The 6,529-nt window shown below is 52.1% G+C and overlaps 6 non-coding genes and 2 pseudogenes across 6 annotated transcripts; all 8 read right to left on the minus strand.

Annotated features, from left to right (window-relative positions):
• Nucleotides 1-424: 424 nt before the first annotated feature.
• Nucleotides 425-543, minus strand: LOC142189323 (5S ribosomal RNA). The gene has a single exon (XR_012713502.1). It is a non-coding gene; the product is annotated as a 5S ribosomal RNA (ribosomal RNA).
• Nucleotides 544-1,258: 715 nt separating this feature from the next.
• LOC142189160 (5S ribosomal RNA) lies at nucleotides 1,259-1,377 on the minus strand. Its single transcript, XR_012713350.1, has one exon. It is a non-coding gene; the product is annotated as a 5S ribosomal RNA (ribosomal RNA).
• A 714-nt stretch (nucleotides 1,378-2,091) lies between these two features.
• Nucleotides 2,092-2,210, minus strand: LOC142189161 (5S ribosomal RNA). The gene has a single exon (XR_012713351.1). It is a non-coding gene; the product is annotated as a 5S ribosomal RNA (ribosomal RNA).
• A 714-nt stretch (nucleotides 2,211-2,924) lies between these two features.
• On the minus strand, nucleotides 2,925-3,043 carry LOC142189383 (5S ribosomal RNA). Its single transcript, XR_012713558.1, has one exon. It is a non-coding gene; the product is annotated as a 5S ribosomal RNA (ribosomal RNA).
• A 715-nt stretch (nucleotides 3,044-3,758) lies between these two features.
• LOC142189162 (5S ribosomal RNA) lies at nucleotides 3,759-3,877 on the minus strand. The gene has a single exon (XR_012713352.1). It is a non-coding gene; the product is annotated as a 5S ribosomal RNA (ribosomal RNA).
• A 714-nt stretch (nucleotides 3,878-4,591) lies between these two features.
• On the minus strand, nucleotides 4,592-4,710 carry LOC142189163 (5S ribosomal RNA). Its single transcript, XR_012713353.1, has one exon. It is a non-coding gene; the product is annotated as a 5S ribosomal RNA (ribosomal RNA).
• Nucleotides 4,711-5,424: 714 nt separating this feature from the next.
• LOC142189441 (5S ribosomal RNA) lies at nucleotides 5,425-5,533 on the minus strand (annotated as a pseudogene).
• A 722-nt stretch (nucleotides 5,534-6,255) lies between these two features.
• Nucleotides 6,256-6,372, minus strand: LOC142189454 (5S ribosomal RNA; annotated as a pseudogene).
• Nucleotides 6,373-6,529: the final 157 nt, after the last annotated feature.

Genomic DNA, 6,529 nt, shown 5'->3' on the forward strand with positions numbered 1-6,529 from the left:
CATTGTCCAGGAGTCGGCTAAGGAAGAAGTTGAGATGGTTGCCCGTGCCTGGAAGCGAAGCTGCTTTTCAGTCAGCTTCTCTTTTCTTAGGGCACGTTGTCTGCAAAGATGTTCAGCCTGTGTTGCCCTGTAAATTGGTCTGCAGGTTACTAGCTATGGCTTCCAGCCCGGCGGGAGGCCCAGATACTATGGAAATGAAGCCTGCTATTATTAAAAGTAAAAAGCCACAACGCTGGTGGCCACCACGCCCGCTGCGGCTGCTAAGAGTGATAGCGGTAAGACTGAGAATACTAGGATTTTGCAAGGCCTAAAGAGTGCAAGAGAGAAAGCGAATGTAAAAGAAGCAAGTGTGCAGTGTAAAAAGTGAATGTAAAAATGGCATAGAGGAGAGTGACCCCTGCTGGTGGAAGTGAGGAAAAGCAAAAGCCTACAGCACCTGGTATTCCCAGGCGGTCTCCCATCCAAGTACTAACCAGGCTCGACCCTGCTTAGCTTCCGAGATCAGACGAGATCGGGCGTGTTCAGGGTGGTGTGGCCGTAGGCAGAGACAGGTTTCTCACTTACTCCTCTTCTACTTTGCAGCCTGGCTGCTGGCAGCTCTTTGCACTACTTCACGCTAAACCTTCTTCTTCACTTTTTGCCTTCTCTTAAGGGAACTTCATACTCCAACAGGAGCAGTGCAAGAGCTGGGGGGCGGCCCTTATACCCACAGGTGTTGTTCAGCAACCAGTCACAGGCCGCAGCCGCCCTCTTTCAAAAGGGCTGGGCGCAAGGTCTGCGCAGGGCTAAGAAACCATCCCGGGGGTGAAAGAAAGAGCAAGCTGGACCAGAGCCCATTGTCCAGTAGTCGGCTAAGGAAGAAGTTGAGATGGTTGCCCGTGCCTGGAAGCGAAGCTGCTTTTCAGTCAGCTTCTCTTTTCTTAGGGCGCGTTGTCTGCAAAGATGTTCAGCCTGTGTTGCCCTGTAAATTGGTCTGCAGGTTACTAGCTATGGCTTCCAGCCCGGCGGGAGGCCCAGATACTATGGAAATGAAGCCTGCTATTATTAAAAGTAAAAAGCCACAACGCTGGTGGCCACCACGCCCGCTGCGGCTGCTAAGAGTGATAGCGGTAAGACTGAGAATACTAGGATTTTGCAAGGCCTAAAGAGTGCAAGAGAGAAAGCGAATGTAAAAGAAGCAAGTGTGCAGTGTAAAAAGTGAATGTAAAAATGGCATAGAGGAGAGTGACCCCTGCTGGTGGAAGTGAGGAAAAGCAAAAGCCTACAGCACCTGGTATTCCCAGGCGGTCTCCCATCCAAGTACTAACCAGGCCCGACCCTGCTTAGCTTCCGAGATCAGACGAGATCGGGCGTGTTCAGGGTGGTGTGGCCGTAGGCAGAGACAGGCTTCTCACTTACTCCTCTTCTACTTTGCAGCCTGGCTGCTGGCAGCCCTTTGCACTACTTCACGCTAGACCTTTTTCTTCACTTTTTGCCTTCTCTTAAGGGAACTTCATACTCCAACAGGAGCAGTGCAAGAGCTGGGGGCGGCCCTTATACCCACAGGTGTTGTTCAGCAACCAGTCACAGGCCGCAGCCGCCCTCTTTCAAAAGGGCTGGGCGCAAGGTCTGCGCAGGGCTAAGAAACCATCCCGGGGGTGAAAGAAAGAGCAAGCTGGACCAGAGCCCATTGTCCAGGAGTCGGCTAAGGAAGAAGTTGAGATGGTTGCCCGTGCCTGGAAGCGAAGCTGCTTTTCAGTCAGCTTCTCTTTTCTTAGGGCACGTTGTCTGCAAAGATGTTCAGCCTGTGTTGCCCTGTAAATTGGTCTGCAGGTTACTAGCTATGGCTTCCAGCCCGGCGGGAGGCCCAGATACTATGGAAATGAAGCCTGCTATTATTAAAAGTAAAAAGCCACAACGCTGGTGGCCACCACGCCCGCTGCGGCTGCTAAGAGTGATAGCGGTAAGACTGAGAATACTAGGATTTTGCAAGGCCTAAAGAGTGCAAGAGAGAAAGCAAATGTAAAAGAAGCAAGTGTGCAGTGTAAAAAGTGAATGTAAAAATGGCATAGAGGAGAGTGACCCCTGCTGGTGGAAGTGAGGAAAAGCAAAAGCCTACAGCACCTGGTATTCCCAGGCGGTCTCCCATCCAAGTACTAACCAGGCCCGACCCTGCTTAGCTTCCGAGATCAGACGAGATCGGGCGTGTTCAGGGTGGTGTGGCCGTAGGCAGAGACAGGCTTCTCACTTACTCCTCTTCTACTTTGCAGCCTGGCTGCTGGCAGCCCTTTGCACTACTTCACGCTAGACCTTCTTCTTCACTTTTTGCCTTCTCTTAAGGGAACTTCATACTCCAACAGGAGCAGTGCAAGAGCTGGGGGCGGCCCTTATACCCACAGGTGTTGTTCAGCAACCAGTCACAGGCCGCAGCCGCCCTCTTTCAAAAGGGCTGGGCGCAAGGTCTGCGCAGGGCTAAGAAACCATCCCGGGGGTGAAAGAAAGAGCAAGCTGGACCAGAGCCCATTGTCCAGTAGTCGGCTAAGGAAGAAGTTGAGATGGTTGCCCGTGCCTGGAAGCGAAGCTGCTTTTCAGTCAGCTTCTCTTTTCTTAGGGCGCGTTGTCTGCAAAGATGTTCAGCCTGTGTTGCCCTGTAAATTGGTCTGCAGGTTACGAGCTATGGCTTCCAGCCCGGCGGGAGGCCCAGATACTATGGAAATGAAGCCTGCTATTATTAAAAGAAAAAAGCCACAACGCTGGTGGCCACCACGCCCGCTGCGGCTGCTAAGAGTGATAGCGGTAAGACTGAGAATACTAGGATTTTGCAAGGCCTAAAGAGTGCAAGAGAGAAAGCGAATGTAAAAGAAGCAAGTGTGCAGTGTAAAAAGTGAATGTAAAAATGGCATAGAGGAGAGTGACCCCTGCTGGTGGAAGTGAGAAAAAGCAAAAGCCTACAGCACCTGGTATTCCCAGGCGGTCTCCCATCCAAGTACTAACCAGGCCCGACCCTGCTTAGCTTCCGAGATCAGACGAGATCGGGCGTGTTCGGGCTGGTGTGGCCGTAGGCAGAGACAGGCTTCTCACTTACTCCTCTTCTACTTTGCAGCCTGGCTGCTGGCAGCTCTTTGCACTACTTCACGCTAGACCTTCTTCTTCACTTTTTGCCTTCTCTTAAGGGAACTTCATACTCCAACAGGAGCAGTGCAAGAGCTGGGGGGCGGCCCTTATACCCACAGGTGTTGTTCAGCAACCAGTCACAGGCCGCAGCCGCCCTCTTTCAAAAGGGCTGGGCGCAAGGTCTGCGCAGGGCTAAGAAACCATCCCGGGGGTGAAAGAAAGAGCAAGCTGGACCAGAGCCCATTGTCCAGTAGTCGGCTAAGGAAGAAGTTGAGATGGTTGCCCGTGCCTGGAAGCGAAGCTGCTTTTCAGTCAGCTTCTCTTTTCTTAGGGCGCGTTGTCTGCAAAGATGTTCAGCCTGTGTTGCCCTGTAAATTGGTCTGCAGGTTACTAGCTATGGCTTCCAGCCCGGCGGGAGGCCCAGATACTATGGAAATGAAGCCTGCTATTATTAAAAGTAAAAAGCCACAACGCTGGTGGCCACCACGCCCGCTGCGGCTGCTAAGAGTGATAGCGGTAAGACTGAGAATACTAGGATTTTGCAAGGCCTAAAGAGTGCAAGAGAGAAAGCGAATGTAAAAGAAGCAAGTGTGCAGTGTAAAAAGTGAATGTAAAAATGGCTTAGAGGAGAGTGACCCCTGCTGGTGGAAGTGAGGAAAAGCAAAAGCCTACAGCACCTGGTATTCCCAGGCGGTCTCCCATCCAAGTACTAACCAGGCCCGACCCTGCTTAGCTTCCGAGATCAGACGAGATCGGGCGTGTTCAGGGTGGTGTGGCCGTAGGCAGAGACAGGCTTCTCACTTACTCCTCTTCTACTTTGCAGCCTGGCTGCTGGCAGCCCTTTGCACTACTTCACGCTAGACCTTTTTCTTCACTTTTTGCCTTCTCTTAAGGGAACTTCATACTCCAACAGGAGCAGTGCAAGAGCTGGGGGCGGCCCTTATACCCACAGGTGTTGTTCAGCAACCAGTCACAGGCCGCAGCCGCCCTCTTTCAAAAGGGCTGGGCGCAAGGTCTGCGCAGGGCTAAGAAACCATCCCGGGGGTGAAAGAAAGAGCAAGCTGGACCAGAGCCCATTGTCCAGGAGTCGGCTAAGGAAGAAGTTGAGATGGTTGCCCGTGCCTGGAAGCGAAGCTGCTTTTCAGTCAGCTTCTCTTTTCTTAGGGCACGTTGTCTGCAAAGATGTTCAGCCTGTGTTGCCCTGTAAATTGGTCTGCAGGTTACTAGCTATGGCTTCCAGCCCGGCGGGAGGCCCAGATACTATGGAAATGAAGCCTGCTATTATTAAAAGTAAAAAGCCACAACGCTGGTGGCCACCACGCCCGCTGCGGCTGCTAAGAGTGATAGCGGTAAGACTGAAAATACTAGGATTTTGCAAGGCCTAAAGAGTGCAAGAGAGAAAGCGAATGTAAAAGAAGCAAGTGTGCAGTGTAAAAAGTGAATGTAAAAATGGCATAGAGGAGAGTGACCCCTGCTGGTGGAAGTGAGGAAAAGCAAAAGCCTACAGCACCTGGTATTCCCAGGCGGTCTCCCATCCAAGTACTAACCAGGCCCGACCCTGCTTAGCTTCCGAGATCAGACGAGATCGGGCGTGTTCAGGGTGGTGTGGCCGTAGGCGGAGACAAACTTCTCACTTACTCCTCTTCTACTTTGCAGCCTGGCTGCTGGCAGCTCTTTGCACTACTTCACGCTAGACCTTTTTCTTCACTTTTTGCCTTCTCTTAAGGGAACTTCATACTCCAACAGGAGCAGTGCAAGAGCTGGGGGCGGCCCTTATACCCACAGGTGTTGTTCAGCAACCAGTCACAGGCCGCAGCCGCCCTCTTTCAAAAGGGCTGGGCGCAAGGTCTGAGCAGGGCTAAGAAACCATCCCGGGGGTGAAAGAAAGAGCAAGCTGGACCAGAGCCCATTGTCCAGGAGTCGGCTAAGGAAGAAGTTGAGATGGTTGCCCGTGCCTGGAAGCGAAGCTGCTTTTCAGTCAGCTTCTCTTTTCTTAGGGCACGTTGTCTGCAAAGATGTTCAGCCTGTGTTGCCCTGTAAATTGGTCTGCAGGTTACTAGCTATGGCTTCCAGCCCGGCGGGAGGCCCAGATACTATGGAAATGAAGCCTGCTATTATTAAAAGTAAAAAGCCACAACGCTGGTGGCCACCACGCCCGCTGCGGCTGCTAAGAGTGATAGCGGTAAGACTGAGAATACTAGGATTTTGCAAGGCCTAAAGAGTGCAAGAGAGAAAGCGAATGTAAAAGAAGCAAGTGTGCAGTGTAAAAAGTGAATGTAAAAATGGCATAGAGGAGAGTGACCCCTGCTGGTGGAAGTGAGGAAAAGCAAAAGCCTACAGCACCTGGTATTCCCAGGCGGTCTCCCATCCAAGTACTAACCAGGCCCGACCCTGCTTAGCTTCCGAGATCAGGCGTGTTCAGGGTGGTGTGGCCGTAGGCGGAGACAGGCTTCTCACTTACTCCTCTTCTACTTTGCAGCCTGGCTGCTGGCAGCTCTTTGCACTACTTCACGCTAGACCTTCTTCTTCACTTTTTGCCTTCTCTTAAGGGAACTTCATACTCCAACAGGAGCAGTGCAAGAGCTGGGGGGCGGCCCTTATACCCACAGGTGTTGTTCAGCAACCAGTCACAGGCCGCAGCCGCCCTCTTTCAAAAGGGCTGGGCGCAAGGTCTGCGCAGGGCTAAGAAACCATCCCGGGGGTGAAAGAAAGAGCAAGCTGGACCAGAGCCCATTGTCCAGTAGTCGGCTAAGGAAGAAGTTGAGATGGTTGCCCGTGCCTGGAAGCGAAGCTGCTTTTCAGTCAGCTTCTCTTTTCTTAGGGCGCGTTGTCTGCAAAGATGTTCAGCCTGTGTTGCCCTGTAAATTGGTCTGCAGGTTACTAGCTATGGCTTCCAGCCCGGCGGGAGGCCCAGATACTATGGAAATGAAGCCTGCTATTATTAAAAGTAAAAAGCCACAACGCTGGTGGCCACCACGCCCGCTGCGGGTGCTAAGAGTGATAGCGGTAAGACTGAGAATACTAGGATTTTGCAAGGCCTAAAGAGTGCAAGAGAGAAAGCGAATGTAAAAGAAGCAAGTGTGCAGTGTAAAAAGTGAATGTAAAAATGGCATAGAGGAGAGTGACCCCTGCTGGTGGAAGTGAGGAAAAGCAAAAGGAAAAGGAAAAGCACCTGGTATTCCCAGGCGGTCTCCCATCCAAGTACTAACCAGGCCCCACCCTGCTTAGCTTCCGAGATCAGACGAGATCGGGCGTGTTCAGGGTGGTGTGGCCGTAGGCAGAGACAGGCTTCTCACTTACTCCTCTTCTACTTTGCAGCCTGGCTGCTGGCAGCTCTTTGCACTACTTCACGCTAGACCTTTTTCTTCACTTTTTGCCTTCTCTTAAGGGAACTTCATACTCCAACAGGAGCAGTGCAAGAGCTGGGGGCGGCCCT

Source organism: Leptodactylus fuscus, unplaced genomic scaffold, assembly GCF_031893055.1.
Source record: "Leptodactylus fuscus isolate aLepFus1 unplaced genomic scaffold, aLepFus1.hap2 HAP2_SCAFFOLD_99, whole genome shotgun sequence".
Lineage (NCBI taxonomy): Eukaryota > Metazoa > Chordata > Amphibia > Anura > Leptodactylidae > Leptodactylus > Leptodactylus fuscus.